Source organism: Triturus cristatus, chromosome 4_2 (genome assembly GCF_964204655.1).
Source record: "Triturus cristatus chromosome 4_2, aTriCri1.1, whole genome shotgun sequence".
In the NCBI taxonomy this organism is placed as follows: domain Eukaryota; kingdom Metazoa; phylum Chordata; class Amphibia; order Caudata; family Salamandridae; genus Triturus; species Triturus cristatus.
Window position 1 is genome coordinate 936,998,514 of NC_140586.1, and position 17,199 is coordinate 937,015,712.

At 43.7% G+C, this 17,199-nt stretch overlaps 1 pseudogene across 1 annotated transcript in view; it reads right to left on the reverse strand.

Moving 5' to 3' along the window:
- Positions 1-623: 623 nt before the first annotated feature.
- Positions 624-17,199, reverse strand: part of LOC146838970 (uncharacterized) — a 31,247-nt pseudogene continuing 14,671 nt past the window's right edge. The window contains exon 3 of the transcript XR_014960735.1: positions 624-6,311. The product of XR_014960735.1 is annotated as an uncharacterized LOC146838970 (transcript). The remainder of the gene's footprint in view (positions 6,312-17,199) is intronic.

The window sequence follows — 17,199 nt, forward strand, 5'->3', positions numbered from 1 at the left end:
GTCAGCTTGCTAGACCGGAGAGTAGGCCCGAGAAATAGCTCATCCTGATTTAATCTGGCTCACCATTGCGAGTGGGCAAGCTGAATTTTTGAGACCTGCAAAGGTTTCATTTCCAAGTTCTGAAAGTGACCTCGTCCCAGTCTACTGGATGTCAACCTAGTGTCCTAGCCTCTATCTCACACCAGCTTTATAAACATATCGGCTAACATCTGTTTTAAAGAGAACCAGGGGCGGAAAAATAAACATGTTTTATAGTTATTTGGTCTACCCATTCACAAAAACAAATAGAATAATTTTCATATCCCTAGAAGGATTATCCTGAGTAAATGTCCAAACATACAATGTCCACAAATATGCTGTTGTAGGTACACTCCTTTTATGGTCCCATTAATATCAACAGCAAACAAATGTTTTAGAAAAATACAGGATTATGTGATTAAGATGTTTGTTATGGTGAGGTGGCTGCATTCTCTCTCACAATCCCGTAGTTTGCGGACTGACACATCTTTGTACAAAAGATTGGGAATAGAGCATGCTATTCTTCCCTTCACTTACTTATGCACAGAAATCTTTCAACTCTTGTGACTTGACATACTAATCTAAAACGACTACACACACGGATGAATGGTATTTCTTATTCTTTAATTTAACGGGGTGTAACATGGGAAATATGTCACAGATCTCTCACTTTTTGCTTGGATCCAAAAACAAACACTTTTTACTTTTTCACTCTTCTTGGCTTTGTTTTGGTTTCACAATACTAACTGAGTTGGGGATAATATCTTGGTGCTCGGCTGGGCTAACATACTGCTGCAGCTCAGTAACCTTCATTATTGATCCTGCACTCTTCTGAAGTGAAGTACTTGGCCTGGCTATCACGCAGCTGCAGCTCTGTGACCTTCATTATTGATCAACCACTCTTCTGAAGTGAAGTAATCGGCCTGGCTATCACACAGCTGCAGCTCTGTGACCTTCACTATTCATCCTGCATTCTTCTGAAGTGAAGCCTTGTGCTCGACCTGGCTATCACACAGCTGCAGCTCCGTGACCTTCATTATTGATCCTGCACTCTTCTGAAGTGTGCTCGGCCTGGCTATCACACAGCTGCAGCTCCGTGACCTTCATTATTGGCCCTGCACTCTTCTGAAGTGAAGCTTTGTACTCGGCCTGGCTATCAGAGAGCAGCAGCTCCGTGACCATCATTATTGATCCTGCACTCTTCTGGAGTGAAGCCTTGTGCTCAGCCTGCTATCACACAGCTACATCTCTACGACCTTCAATATTGATCCTCCACTCTTCTGAAGTGTGCTCGGCCTGGCTATCACACAGCTGCAGCTCTGTGACCTTCATTTTTGATCGTGCACTCTTCTGAAGTGAAGTATCCGGTCTGGCTATCACACGGCTGCAGCTCTGAGACCTTTTTTATTGATCCTGCACTCTTCTGAAGTGTGCTCAGCGTGGCTATCACACAGCTGCAGCTATGTGACCTTCATTATTGATCCTGCACCAGCCGGGCTATCACACAGCTACAGCTCTGTGGCCTTCATTATTGATCCTGCTCTCTTCTGAAGTGAATCCGCATGCTCGGCCTGGCTATCACACAGCTGCAGCTCTGTGACCTTCATTATTGATCGTGCACTCTTCTGAAGTGAAGTACTCGGCCTGGCTATCACACAGCTACAGCTCCGTGAACTTCATTTTTGATCCTGCTCTCTTCTGAAGTGTGCTCGGCCTGGCTATCACACAGATGCAGCTCTGTGACCTTCCTTATTGATCCTGCACTCTCCTGAAGTTAAGTACTCAGCCTGGCTATCACACAGCTGCAGCTCTGTGACCTTCATTATTGATCCTGCACTCTTCTGGAGTGAAGCCTTGTGCTCGGCCTTTGCTATCACACAGCTACAGCTCTAGCTTTCAGAAACCTGTTAATAACCAAAAGGCCTGATTTAGATATCGGGGGACGGGTTACTTCATCACAACGGTGATGAATATCCCGTCCGCCGAAATATTAATCCAATTGGATATAATTGAATTCATATTTTGCTGGATAGAATATCTGTGACCATTGTGATGGAATAACCCGTCCGCCGAGATCTAAATCAGGCCCTCAATGTTTCAACTTCTCTGTCTCCTCGGATTTAATTGAATGATGATGGAAATGATCATCATTTGTTCTACATCAGAGCTTCAGAGGTAAATGTCAGTACTGCAAGGGTTAACCCGGAGAGCTGCAGCTCACATTCACCTGCTTCAGAGGTAAATGTCATGCACTGAAGGGGTTAACCCAGAGAGCTGCAGCTCACATTCTCCTGCTTCAGAGGTAAATGTCATGAACTGCAAGGGTTAACCCAGAGAGCTGCAGCTCACATTCTCCTGCTTCAGAGGTAAATATCATGAACTGCAAGGGTTAACCCAGAGAGCTGCAGCTCACATTCTCCTGCTTCAGAGGTAAATGTCATGCACTGCAAGGGTTAACCCAGAGAGCTGTAGCTCACATTCTCCTGATTCAGAGGTAAATGTCATGCACTGCAAGGGTTAACCCAGAGAGCTGCAGCTCACATTCTCCTGCTTCAGAGGTAAATGTCAGCACTGCAAGGGTTAACCCAGAGAGCTGCAGCTCACATTCTCCTGCTTTCACTTCTGCTTTTCTACACAGTTCTCTGGCCGCTGTCACAGAACCATTAATGATGCATAAAATGATCAGAACCACAGCCAGCTCTGAAGAATCTTCATTTTGTGCTTGTTAAATTGTTTTGAGTGTGTTGGGTTTATATGTTTTATTACTAATCTCCAGAATTAGCTGAAAATACCCTTGTTAGTCCAAGCATTGTTCATGGTGTTGATTTTACAGGCAGCATGGTCTGGTGTGCTTGGATTTCTTTCGTTATAACTCTCTCACAGAATAAAAACCAACAATCTTTCTTTACTTTTAGTCCACTTTCTGCTAGTCTCCCAATGGGTTTCCTGATATTTCATGTTTTTCCTAGCTGTAGGGAAATAAACAATAGCAGAGAATAGACACTTTTATAATTTTTCAAATATATGTATTTTTTTCTTTCCTACTAGTTCAGTCTTCTATCCCCTGCTTTTTATTAGCTGGTATTTGAATGTCCCGCATTCTAGTAATTTTATCAGTTTCTAGAATTCCTTCATCTCACAATAACTGCACTCTTTTGCTTCAGTGCACACCCACAGATGGGTCAGTATTATTGATGATGTAATTAAATTATTACCAAATTCACTTAGCTCTATGTTTATTTCTATGTGTGTTCAGTGATGGTGGTGTGCTCGCTGATGTCTTTGTAAGTTTGAAGATTGACTGAAGCTCTTCACACATTCACTGCACTGGAATGGCTTTTCCCCTGTGTGTGTTCGCTGATGTTTATATAGGTCTGATAAGTGACAAAATCTCTTCACACAATCACTGCAATGATATGGTTTTTCGCCAGTGTGTGTTCGATGATGTTGTTTTAGGTTTGCAGATTGACTAAAGCTCTTCCCACATTCACTGCACTTAAATGGTTTTCCTCCTGTGTGTGCTCTCTGATGCTGTTTTAGGCTTGGTAAATATATAAAGCTCTTCCCACAATCGCTGCACTTGAATGGTTTTTCCCCTGTGTGTGTTCGCTGATGAACCTTTAATGTTGATGAGTTACTAAAACTACTTCCACATTCACTGCAATGATATGGTTTTTCCCCTGTGTGTGTTCTCTGATGAACCTTTAATGTTGATGAGTAACTAAAACTACTTCCACATTCAATGCAATGGTATGGTTTTTCTCCTCTGTGTGTTAGTTGATGAACCTTTAATGTTGATGAGTAACTAAAACTATGTCCACATTCACTGCAATGATATGGTTTTTCCCCTGTGTGTGTTCTCTGATGAACTTTTAGGTCTGATACTTGACAAAAGCTCTTCAGACATTCACTGCAATGATATTCTTTTTTCCAGTGTGTGTTCTCTGATGGAGTTTTAGGTGTGATAAATATATAAAGCTCTTCCCACATTCATTGCACTTGAACAGGTATTCCCCAGCGTGTGTTCCCTGATGCCGTTTTAGGTGTGCAGATTGACTAAACCTTTTCACACATTCACTGCAATGGTATGGTTTTTCCCCAGTGTGTGTTTTCTGATGCCGTTTTAGGTGTGATGGTTGACAAAAGCTCTTCACACATTCACTGCACTTGTATGGTTTTTCCCCTGTGTGAGTTTTCTGATGGTATTTTAAGGATGTTAATTGACTAAAACTCTTCATACATTCACTGCACTTAAATGGTTTTCCTCCTGTGTGTGCTCTCTGATGCTGTTTTAGGCTTGGTAAATATATAAAGCTCTTCCCACAATCGCTGCACTTGAATGGTTTTTCCCCTGTGTGTGTTCGCTGATGAACCTTTAATGTTGATGAGTTACTAAAACTACTTCCACATTCACTGCAATGATATGGTTTTTCCCCTGTGTGTGTTCTCTGATGAACCTTTAATGTTGATGAGTAACTAAAACTACTTCCACATTCAATGCAATGGTATGGTTTTTCTCCTCTGTGTGTTAGTTGATGAACCTTTAATGTTGATGAGTAACTAAAACTACGTCCACATTCACTGCAATGATATGGTTTTTCCCCTGTGTGTGTTCTCTGATGAACTTTTAGGTCTGATACTTGACAAAAGCTCTTCAGACATTCACTGCAATGATATTCTTTTTTTCCAGTGTGTGTTCTGTGATGGAGTTTTAGACGTGATAAATATTTAAAGCTCTTCCCACATTCATTGCACTTGAACAGGTATTCCCCAGCGTGTGTTCCCTGATGCCGTTTTAGGTTTGCAGATTGACTAAACCTTTTCACACATTCACTGCAATGGTATGGTTTTTCCCCAGTGTGTGTTTTCTGATGCCGTTTTAGGTGTGATGGTTGACAAAAGCTCTTCACACATTCACTGCACTTGTATGGTTTTTCCCCTGTGTGAGTTTTCTGATGGTATTTTAAGGATGTTAATTGACTAAAGCTCTTCACACATTCACTGCACTTAAATGGTTTTTCCCCTGTATGTGTTCGCTGATGATTCCTTAATGTTGTCGAACACCTAAAGCTACTTCCACATTCACTGCAATGGTATGGTTTTTCCCCGGTATGTGTTTTCTGATGCTGTTTTAGGAGTGATGATTGAAAAAAGCTCTTCACACATTCACTGCACTTAAATGGTTTTTCGCCTGTATGTGTTCGCTGATGAATCCTTAATGTTTTAGATTCACTAAAGCTACTTCCACATTCACTGCAATGGTATGGTTTTTCCCCGGTATGTGTTTTCTGATGCTTTTTTAGGTGTGATGATTGAAAAAAGCTCTTCACACATTCACTGCACTTAAATGGTTTTTCCCCTGTGTGAGTTCGCTGATGATTCCTTAATGTTGTTGATTTCCTAAAACTACTTCCACATTCACTGCAATTATATGGTTTTTCCTCTGAGTGTGTTTTTTGATGATACATTAATCCTGAAGAGGAAATAAAACTACTTCCACATTCACTGCAAGTGTATGTTTTTTCTTTCTTGGTTAGTGTCTCTGAGTCGGGTATGTATTTTTCTACATCTCTTGACCGTGCTTTCTGAAGGGCCAACATGACCGATAAAGCACTTGTGTTATTCTCACACTCCATGTATGTGTGTGGTATTTAGCACGTTTGCTTTCCGAATAAACTTTAAAGTGCAAAGGTCACCAAATACTCACCACACTCATAACATGTGCAAGGCTTCTTTGTGGGTGATTGTGTCTTTAGAAAGGATAACGGTTCTGCAAGCTTGTGAGTAAAGATCCATCGTCCTTCTGGTCGGTGCACACTGGGAAAGTACTCTGTGTTTTATATAGCAGAACCCCCATTTCTTTTAACTTTCAGTTAACTGTGCTTTTCGCTGGTTGCTATGGAATGGCCTGAAAGAGTTTACAATACACCTCTAGCACTGAATGGTGGTCTGATATCACTTTAGGAAGCAGAGTACTGCTGTAATCACCTCATGATCACTGCTGGTATTGGACATGTTTACACAAGAAGTGGTTGATCAGTGTTGCCTTAATTTTCTAGGAGGTCATTTCTTCATCTTGAGGCACGGAGGTGCATAGCTGAGACTCGTAGAACCACCAAATTGCCCTTGACGGTACTTCCAAGATCTGTCAGTTTATGTTCAGGTTCGGCTGCCTCTGTCGGCACTTATGTTTTCCTGAATACTGGAACTCAATGTTTCAGACTTTGCTTTCGCAGATTTACAGTATTATCTTCATTATTCTTAAACATTTTTCTGCAATCAAGGATTGTTTTCTGTCGGATGTAAAGAGATTTAAAATTACTTAAATGGAAAATACAGGAATGTGCATATACAATTTTTTATTGGTTGTAAAAGCATCTAATTTATTACTCTTGTTGAAACTTATGAAGACATATTTAAGACATACTTAATCATACAGAAATATTTACATAAAAGTTCCTTTGAACATGCTACAATCTTACCTATTTCAGCAAAGGTGTTCATAGAGTAACTTAGCAAAAAAAGGGCGCTCGCTTAGCACACATACACTAGTTACAGCTTTAGGTAGATGCATAAGGTCAAGGTTTTGTTAAAACAAGGCAAAACCAAAAGAAATGATGGACGGAGTGTTGAACATTGCAAGCACTCACCCCCAGTCAACTGATCTGGGTTTAATCCATCACCGTTCTTTAGCCCACTCTGCCACCCCAGTTCAGACATGGCCATATGCAAATCAGTCTGACCCTGTGCCTCATGGGAACAGTCCAGCCCGAACTGCCAAGCCATGTCTTCCCTGGACCGGAAACAAGCTTCCTAGGACCGGTTTCTGGCATTTCAGCCGTCTTCAGCCAGGCTTGCTTGAATCCAGTGGCAAAGTGAGCAAGGGACTCACGTCTGAGCATACCCTGCCAACTTATGGCGAACAAAGCAAAACCAAAGGAAATGATGGACGGAGTGTTGAACATTGCAAGCACTCACCCCCAGTCAACTGATCTGGGTTTAATCCATCACCGTTCTTTAGCCCACTCTGCCACCCCAGTTCAGACATGGCCATATGCAAATCAGTCTGACCCTGTGCCTCATGGGAACAGTCCAGCCCCAACTGCCAAGCCATGTCTTCCCTGGACCGGAAACAAGCTTCCTAGGACCGGTTTCTGGCATTTCAGCTGTATTCAGCCAGGCTTGCTTGAATCCAGTGGCAAAGTGAGCAAGGGACTTACGTCTGAGCATACCCTGCCAACTTATGGCGAACAAAGCAAAACCAAAGGAAATGATGGACGGAGTGTTGAACATTGCAAGCACTCACCCCCAGTCAACTGATCTGGGTTTAATCCATCACCGTTCTTTAGCCCACTCTGCCACCCCAGTTCAGACATGGCCATATGCAAATCAGTCTGACCCTGTGCCTCATGGCCCTTTGGTTTTGCTTTGTTAAAACAAGAACAGCTTCTTGAGTAAGAAATGGATCAGGAAGACATCAGGATGTTGTGCCATACATCAAATCTTATTGTTCACGGACGTGCCTGGTTTCATACACAATTAACTATTTTTTCAGGAGGATTCCCCTTGCTGTTGTCTCAAGGCCTGATTCCAGGAACCTTTTGTGCGCGGATTGTGTTTGGGGCCCTTGTGGCATAAAGGGGCTCTATCTGGGCCATGTAGGCCCTGCATCATGTATCGACCCTCTCCCCATATAAGGTCCCTACACAATCTAAAATGGTGGTGCCTCGAAGACTCTAGGACTCTAGATAGTGACATAGGACTTGGCATGTCCTTATGGACATGAAAGAAGGACTATCATGTTCTATAGCTTCTAAGTATTTCCAAGATGGCAGCCATCTTAGAATGATGTTGTTTAGTAATTCTGCTTAGATTTCCGTACTGGCTCGGTCTATCGAATTTCCAAGTGCATCCTAGGCCACTGTTCATCCCATCCCCCTTATCTCTCTAATCCGGATTCTATCTTCCTAATTGCATAATCTAGTTTGACCTAATGTATTTCAACGTCCCATTTTTATATTAGCAGCTGGGTCCTTCCTTCAGGATTTGCTCATTTCCACCTAGTAATCAAATGCATATAAAGCTGGGAAGCCCAAAACAGAAAGAGTACCCTCTTCTCTCTGGACATCTTCTGTCATGATGCTGCTGTTTAATGAGCTGTCTTTGTAGAACGGAGTCATGGAACTTTCCTCCAACCAGCCCATGATTTGCTCCATCCCTTCCTTCCTTCATCTGACCATACCCCCCCTTCTCCTCGACTCCCCTCAGCTTCCCTGAACATGAGCATGTAGTACTCTGGTCCCTCCCCTCTTTCCACTCTGGAAATGTGGAGCCCTTAGCCATATATTCCCTTTCTCGAAGATCACTAGACTCCAAACTTGTTCTAGACGGCTGTAATTCCTACACTATCATATACCCCCCTAAACTATCTAAAAGTGTGTTCAAGAACTGCAAACAAAGGCTTCTCAAATTTCACCCAGAAACCCTTATTTCCACCCCCTATGTCTGCACGAATAAACGACCTACCATAAGTGACCTTATCTTTTTCACTAAAAGACCAGCACAATGGAGGAAAGCCCTTTGCTCTCTGCTTCGGATCACTGCATCCACTAAAGCCTCCCACGGTCTCAGACTCTCTGTAACCCCCTCTATTGTTCGCCGAGCAGAGGCAACCATCTCCCTTTATAATAATGGGATTATCCTCATCCAAACATCTGATTACAGCCTAGAATTACTTGATGAAATTTTCCTCACTCATCAAACTCTCTGTGATGGAGTAAGTTTCCTTCCTGACCCAAGCCCATCCTAGCCTTTTAGTCATCCCATGGGTACCTTGGTCTGTATCCTCCCCTCTTCCCACTACTTGTATTGCTCCACCCCTTTCCCCTCCTCCCCATCTACCTTCATCAGATTACCGAACAGCATTCATTTACCATTACCCTTGCAGCTTGTTTCAACCGGCATTTTTCGTCATAATAGCCTGAGCCTTCATCACACCCCTAGAGCAGCGACCACTGAAATACATTGACTCGATACTAACACCTTCACGTCATCTCTACCCCTGACCTCTGAACATTCTCCCGCTGTCAGCACTGATGCATCTGTGACACCATTTCTGGACCAAACCATGACACTTGCTATCTCGGAACCACCTAACATGACCAATAACATGGTGCTTATCTACTCATCAATCAGTTTATGAGTCCCACACCCCCACTCCTCAATCATGACTCCATCTCTATTCCCCCCTCCCCTGGTTCTCCCAACTCAGCTTCTCCCTAACACCATAAACCGGAGCACTGTCTCTCCTGGCCTCCTGGCCCACATCACAACCTCCTGTTCCCACATTACTAATGACGCCAAACTCACTGAGATCTCTCAGAAGCTTTATCAACTTAATGCTGAGGTTTAAAGCCTAATGTCCCTCACCTCTGATCTCGCTAATTGTTGGTGTCCCACCAGGCCGATGGGTTAGAATAGACACTCCCTTTAGCAATCCAATAACAATCCCAGAGCAGGTAACAATACCAACTTCAAGCAAATTCCCATCACTCAGGCTGCCTCCACTGTCGCCATACCCCACCTGAACTGGACGCTACTCAATTGCAGATCGGCATCTAAACACGCAGTGGATATTGCTGACCTTATCCTTACTTATGATCTTGACCTTATAGTCCTGACTGAAACTTGGCTAAATGACTCCTCCACACCAACGCTCGACATTCTAGTACCGCCCAGCTACAACATCATCAGATTAGATAGACCAAACAGACATGGTGGAGGTATCCCCTGTACCCACTGCAACAACCTCTGTGAAGCAAGCACAAAACGTTACTCTCATCTCGTGTGAATATCTAGGCATCGATATCCTTAGTAAAGATAGGCCTCAATACAAATTGCGAGCATTTTACCACCCTCCAGGAGATAACCTCTCATCCACTGAACAAATTATGGAAATCATCAAAACGAACTCCGGTGTATACTGCGCCCAAATCTTCCTTGGTGACTTCAACCTCTACTGGAATGACCAAAATGACCAATCAATGATTCGCCTAAAAACCTTCCTAGCTGACCTAAACCTGATCCAAATATGCAAAAGTCCTACCTACAACGTGGGAGCGACCTTGGATCTAATTATCTCTAAAGCTAATTCCATTCAACTTGAATCTATCATTCCAAGTGGCTGGACAGACCACCTCGGCATCACATTCCTCATCAATGAATCGCTGTCTTCAAAAAAGGTTCGAATAAAAAAAACAGACACTGGAAAAGGAACCCTCGAAACATAAACCTGAATGAACTAACATCTATCAGCAATTACATCCTACTCCCTCCCAAGGGCATGTCAGATATCCAGGACCTTACTGATCATTACACTAATTCAATGACAAACATTCTTGACTCTATGGCACCCCTCCAACTAAAAAGAGTATCCGCCAAAGACTCCGAGCCTTGGTACAATGGTAGTCTAAACCCTGAAAGACGCAATCTAAGATTGGCTGAATGGTCATGGAGATGCTCCCCCTCGCTCGAACACCTCCAGCACAAGAGATCTCTAAGAATCATTTACAACAAACACATACATAGCTCAAAAGCAAACGTTTTTAGGAAATAGCTAAACAATGCCAGGAATCGACCTAAAAATCTGTTTGAACTCGTTAAATTGCAATAACAGGCAGCCCCAACCTGCTTTCTGGGTTTAATCTGCAGCCTAACTGCGAAGAACTTGCCGCCTTCTTCTTGTGAAAGACGAAAACAATTTAAAGTGACTTAAAGACTTCATTGGATATCCTCCCGACGCCGTCACACGCCAGCCCCCACCCACCCGTGTGGCCTGAGCGTCGTGCACACCCCCCAAAAAATATTGCCGCGTGGTGTTCATTCAAATCCTTTGATGAAATGACCATACTAAAAATCGTATCAACACTTAAACCTTCAAACCACTTCAGCGATCCGCTTCCTTCAAATCTCTTCATTGAGATTAAAACCTCTCTTCTCCCACACCAAAATAGTAAATGATTCATTAATTCAAGGCACAATACCAGACTGCGTCAAGTCTGGACAGATAGCCCCCATTCTTAAAAAACCCACGGCACAACACATTGATCTAAATAACTTCCACCCTATCTCTAGCATCCCGACTCTTTCAAAGCTCCTCTAGTAATGTGCCTATATCCAGCTATGCAATCACATAGAGCAATTCGAACTCTTAAACAATACCAATCCAGATTCCTTTAGGGACGCAGCACTGAATCAGCCCTGAATCACATCGTTGACGACGTGTTACAAATGCTTGATCAAAATGAGTCCTGCCTTTTGAGCGTCCTTGACCTCTCATCATCATTTGATACGGTCAAACATGACAGCCTCCTTGATTTACTGGAAGCAGGATCAGGCTTACTTCCAAATGGGTATCTTAGGGAAAATCAAAATTTGGACCCCCCCCCGGATGACTTCAAGTCAGTTTTTCAAGCCCTAGTGTTTTCCAGGATGGACTATGGAAATCGAACCCTTTGCGGCCTTCCTAGGTCAAAGTTGGCCCCCCTTAACTCAGCTGCAAGGCGTATTATTGTATCTAAATGCAATAACCACATCACACCTTATTTGAAATGACTAAACTGGCTCCCTTACGAGGCACAAATTCATTTTTAAATTGCCTTTATGACACACAAACCCATACACTCCAACACCCAGAGGCACATTGCACAAAAACTGGAGCTGCCTGGTGACTCTAGAACCTCAAGAAGCACCAAGTCTTTACTGTTGAAACCGCAGAATTTCAAGAAGAAAATTTACAATCGAGCCTACTCTGGCAACGCCCCGAGAATCTGGAATTCCCTACCAGCTGAAATCCGAGTTAACTCTTTGTAGTATCCTGCATGTTATATTGCAAGGTGTTTTGCTAGACCTGCTCTGCCAGTGCCTGTGCTCTGACTCATTAGAATGTTGGAGTCTGATGATGCCTCGGAATGTTGGGACTGGGAGAGGCAGAGTGACAGTTGGTCATGGGCTGAGCAGCTGACAGGCAGCTCCTGGTGGGGCTCTGATCTACTTCATAACTACATGATGTCCTGTACTTTTCTACATGTTATCTTCATGGAATAAAGCGTCCAGAAATACTACCTCTTGTGTGGACCTTCATCACTACATTTTATGGCGACGAGTTGGCGAAGAACCTACGTAGAACAAGCAAATTTAAGGTACCTGGCGAACACAGGTGGACCTGGAGATGGCGCAATCTACAGAAACTACGGTGGCTACTACCACAATGTACAAAAGCGGAGGTATCCACAGGAAAGGAGAACATCCAACAAGAAACAATTATGTTCTACAATCAACATGAATGACAATTACATGCAGGAAACAATCATCAAAAAGAAAAGAAAAGAAGACATCAACACAAGTAAGATGAAGCACTACGCCGTTCAGCCCCACCAGTGTCCTCACCACCGGACAGCCCTAGCCCAGGCGTGCTGTGCTCATCTACATTACGTACTTTGGACTCTGGTAACTTCTACTGCCTGACCTTTCAACCACATCAACACTACAGGTAGACAATTCATTCCAGTCACGCTTGTGCATTTCCAGGCACACACTCTACAACCGTGTGTAATTACAACTACAATTTGGCACTAAATGGAATCTGGTTACGGCCTGCGCTGTGTGATCCTGAGCACCTTCTGCCTATGCTGTTTGACCTTGTGAACACCTACTCTGCGTCTTGGTGACCTTGAATCTTTCTACACTGTCTGTCATCTAGACCACCACTATTGTGCTGAACAACATGCATGGGAACAATATCTATTTCCCTCTAACTTCTACAGCAAGTTACACACCGCCGATTTATGGTTTCTACATCAGAGTGTTTTGGTGCGGACTATAATATGTCATTACAGTGCCTCGGTGTCTGGGAGACGCACAGCTGTGGTAAATGTGTGTTTGGATTTCTTGCCACTATTTCGTCATTGCCACTAGGTGTTTCTACATCTCCTTAGCGCGTTTTCCTCACACTTGCGATCTCCTCAGAATTTAACCCAGGCCGGCCTTTCCGCCCTTGCACCCAATTTTCAGCCATTTGAAATTGCGCAGTGGTGAGTGCCTAGACATTGCATGCACTTTTCACTACGCCACCATGGTTCAACGTCCAGCATCTTGCCTGGCCGTTGAAACCGTTATTTTTACAGTTAAGATTCCGCTTGCAGCTTACCTCATTTTCACTGCCGCGCGGACCTCCTCTGCAAACCGTGTGACGTCACGACCTGTATTCACGGCAACTCTGGCTGTGTTACACAATTTGGGCGCACTAGCGTGCCGGTAGCCATCCATCACGGCGTGCCGTGCGTTGCGCCATTTTTGGATTGTCTTCAACATGGTTACAGCGGACTTTGTTTCTCCCGCATCTCCAATCTGGTCAAAGTGCCATGAACATGCTGCAACTCATCATCCTGCATTAGTTCCTCTGCCATTAATTACAAGAGGTGAGAGGAGCCGAAAACTCACCAATCGGGTGCACGCACTAAAACCCTGCGTGGGTTGTTCTCAATCTCACACCCACACCTTTTGCATCTCTTCATTTCATGTCCCTTCAACAGAATATCGACATATAAATGCACATATTGGTGTTGTCATTTTTGGATTTCATAGACATTCTACAGCACTGTACCATTTTACAATGTGACTTTCCTGTGGTATCATTCATATCATTTGTCGTAGTCACATGCTGTTTAGTTTCACTAATGTGCTACAGAGTTCGTTTTACTTGCGTACTATTTTTACACTTCATTCTTCCCTACACAGGGATGGCAATGGGTTATTCCCCCATTGTCATACACACACATTTGCCTATTTGGGCTACTTACGGTTTTCTCCCTTACACAGGGCACCGTTTCATGGGTTACAGTCCCATCTACGCGCACATCGCTACCCTTACACAGGGTGCGTCTTATGGGTCTTTGTCCCATAAAGGGTTTTGGCCCCATTTCTAATACACTCATTCTTGCCTACATGGGCTACACCTTACGCTTATGGACTCTGGGTACACATCTCCATGGGTTCATTGTTTGTTTTACATGTGTACTACAGTACACTTTATTCTTCCCTACACAGGGAGGGCAATGGGTCTAAGCCCCATTTGCCTACATACTTTTGCCTACATAGGTAACTTACGGTTTTTACCCTTACACAGGGCACCGTGTTTTGGGTTACAGTCCCATCTTACATTTACATAGTACCCTTACACAGGGCACAATTTTATGGGTCTTTTACCCACTTACATTTACTTAGTCTCCCTACATAGGGCGTCTTATGGGTCACATTCCCATCTTACATTTACGTAGTACCCTTACACAGGGCAACATTTTATGGGCCTTTTACCCATTTACTTTTACACAGTCTCCCTCCAAAGGGCGTCATATGGGTTCAGTCCCATTTACGTAGCTCCTCACACTCCTGCACAGGAGTAGAGGGCGGTCACGGGTTTTAGTCCCAGTGACTGAAATTGTCTTTTTACATTATGTAATTTTGCTGTTTAGAAGAAAGCAATGTTACTCTCACATCGTATTGTTATTGTATATTGAAAATGGGGGTAAGCAATAGTTATACTGTATGTATCTACTTTGCCTCCTCTCCGCTTTCATATTCGTCCAGTTTTCCTCGTGGTGTCATTCTTAGTGCCATCCTTGGTTTCTGGATCTAAACTCATTGTTGTCGTTTTTTGTCTCCAGTCTTCCCTTGTTCGCACTTTCATTCTTTTCCTTCCCTGTTTAGAAGGAAATCCGTAACTCCCTCTTTCCTGTGTCTGTGTGGAGGCTGGTGTCCGTTTTCTGTCGTGCCTTGTTCTTTCTTCCCTTCTTGCCTGCCTGGCCAGTGGGTGCGTTCGGGGGTTAGCCTTTGGTGCGTCTGTGTCTTTCTTCCCCTTGTGGTTTCCATCTTCTGGTTAATTGTGTTTTCTACCACCTGTTTACTCGCGCTGCTTTGCTTACTACTTTCCTTGATGTTGTTTCTGTTCCTCCGCTGTTCTTCCTTGTTATCTCTTCCTTGGTTCTCTCTCGCTATTTGTTATTCACTTATTGGTTTAATGCTTCTGTTAGAACGAAAGGGGATATGTAGTATCCTGCATGTTATATTGCAAGGTGTTTTGCTAGACCTGCTCTGCCAGTGCCTGTGCTCTGACTCATTAGAATGTTGGAGTCTGATGATGCCTCGGAATGTTGGGACTGGGAGAGGCAGAGTGACAGTTGGTCATGGGCTGAGCAGCTGACAGGCAGCTCCTGGTGGGGCTCTGATCTACTTCATAACTACATGATGTCCTGTACTTTTCTACATGTTATCTTCATGGAATAAAGCGTCCAGAAATACTACCTCTTGTGTGGACCTTCATCACTACACTCTTCACCTGCATCTTTCAAAAGATACGTGAAAGTGCTAACGATGAACACTTTCTTGCTCTAGCTCCCATGATAATGTTATTGCGATGGTTATTATTGTTTATTATTGCCTGCCTTACCAGTGTCTCTCACGGGCGGCTCCTCCATTAGAGGGAAGGAGCGTCACCCCACTTAAATGCACCCCAGAAAACCCCCAGAGACGTAAAATACAATGATAATGAAGTTAATTCATTACCATTTAATTTTTCGTCACCCCGTACTGACTGAGGAAAGGGCGGGGCCTGCGAGTGGCAGCAGTGGTGGGCTTCCTGTGCCCTAGTTTATAGTGCGCATGTCTCTTTGGATGGCCGTCTTGTGATGGGCAGCCTAAAATACGCATTATAAACCTCTCCACTCAGCCGTCTTAGACAGATGGGTTGATAGCCTGCACATGCCTTTACTGTCCTCTGGAGCCCCAAGACACACCGCTCCCTCCAATCAGCCTGCGCAAGCAGTTGTTTTTTTCAAAAATGTATTTCATGTATTGTATTTATTTTATGCCCCCACTCATTTGCCCGCCCCTCCAATTGGCATTCTTGCCAGCCACCACTGGTTTCTCTCACCCTAATCGTTTATGTAGCGCTATTTTAGACTAATAGGAGTTCTTCCCCCGCTTGGATACTGCTCCTTCCTGTATTGTTACTGTGATTGTTAGTATTTTTTATTATTGTCTGCCTTGCCTCTTTCTCTAACTCTGATACTGTCTTGTGTCATGTTCACGCTATGTAAAACTTTAAATAAATCAATGACTCCCACATATTGCTGTAGAGCATCAGTTTATTGATTTTATTTACTTTCTGGTTTTACCTTTCTCAAATGTTTTTTAGCTATTTTTAGTTTGCCAGTATTGACGCTGAGCTACAGGCTGTTTGTTCATTCCACATCTAACATCGGGGTGGGAGATCTCCGGCTGGACTAGGAGATTGAGCTGGGCTAGTCTGTGTAGTTGTCCCACCTCTAACTTTAGTGCTGGTTGAGATAGCACACCAGCCTGGCTGCCTACAAGTCAAAAGCTGTGGTGAGTCTGTGCAGTGAGTGCAAAGATGGTGCCCCGATGCCTGTTAGCACCCTTTCACTCCTGGACCATGCCAGTACCTGAAACACTCTCTTAAAAACCTCTCTTAAGTCAAATGGTTCTGTCCATACCTCCTACACCTCGGCTGCCCTCTACGCTTTCAACCATAAAGTTAGGTCCTTTACTTACATTTATTCGCCTGCACCTCACTTGTATAGCCCTGCTGTCAACATTCCTTTTCCAGCCCAAAGCCTGTGAAAAAGATTTTCCAACCATGTATTTCCCATAACTTTCCATAGGTCTCTCCTCCTACTCACGCTTTGCAACATCACTTGTACAAACCACCGTGGCCACATTTAATGGAACAATACTGAGGTGCGCTCATTGTTTACACAAGATGGAGAATGCACCAGAACAGCGCTCACTGCACATCACACAAGGATAAAGTGCCTTCTGCGACTCTCAAACATGCCCGCAGGTACTCAGTCCCTACACAGCTTTTACAAAGGCCCACATGCTTAGCACTGCTTTTCAAATACACACAAAATGCCATAGGCACAGCTCAACAATGTAAAATCGAATTAATTCATGGTGTGAAACCCACCAGCAAATGATACAAAGCGTGCTGCTGGCCACAAGGGTCTTTACTATCTCAGCTGCGTTACACAACAGCAGGGTTTGCTGTCACCAAAGTGTTCTTCCTTTGAAAAAGGTGCTATGCATGTGGTATTTGTACAGCAC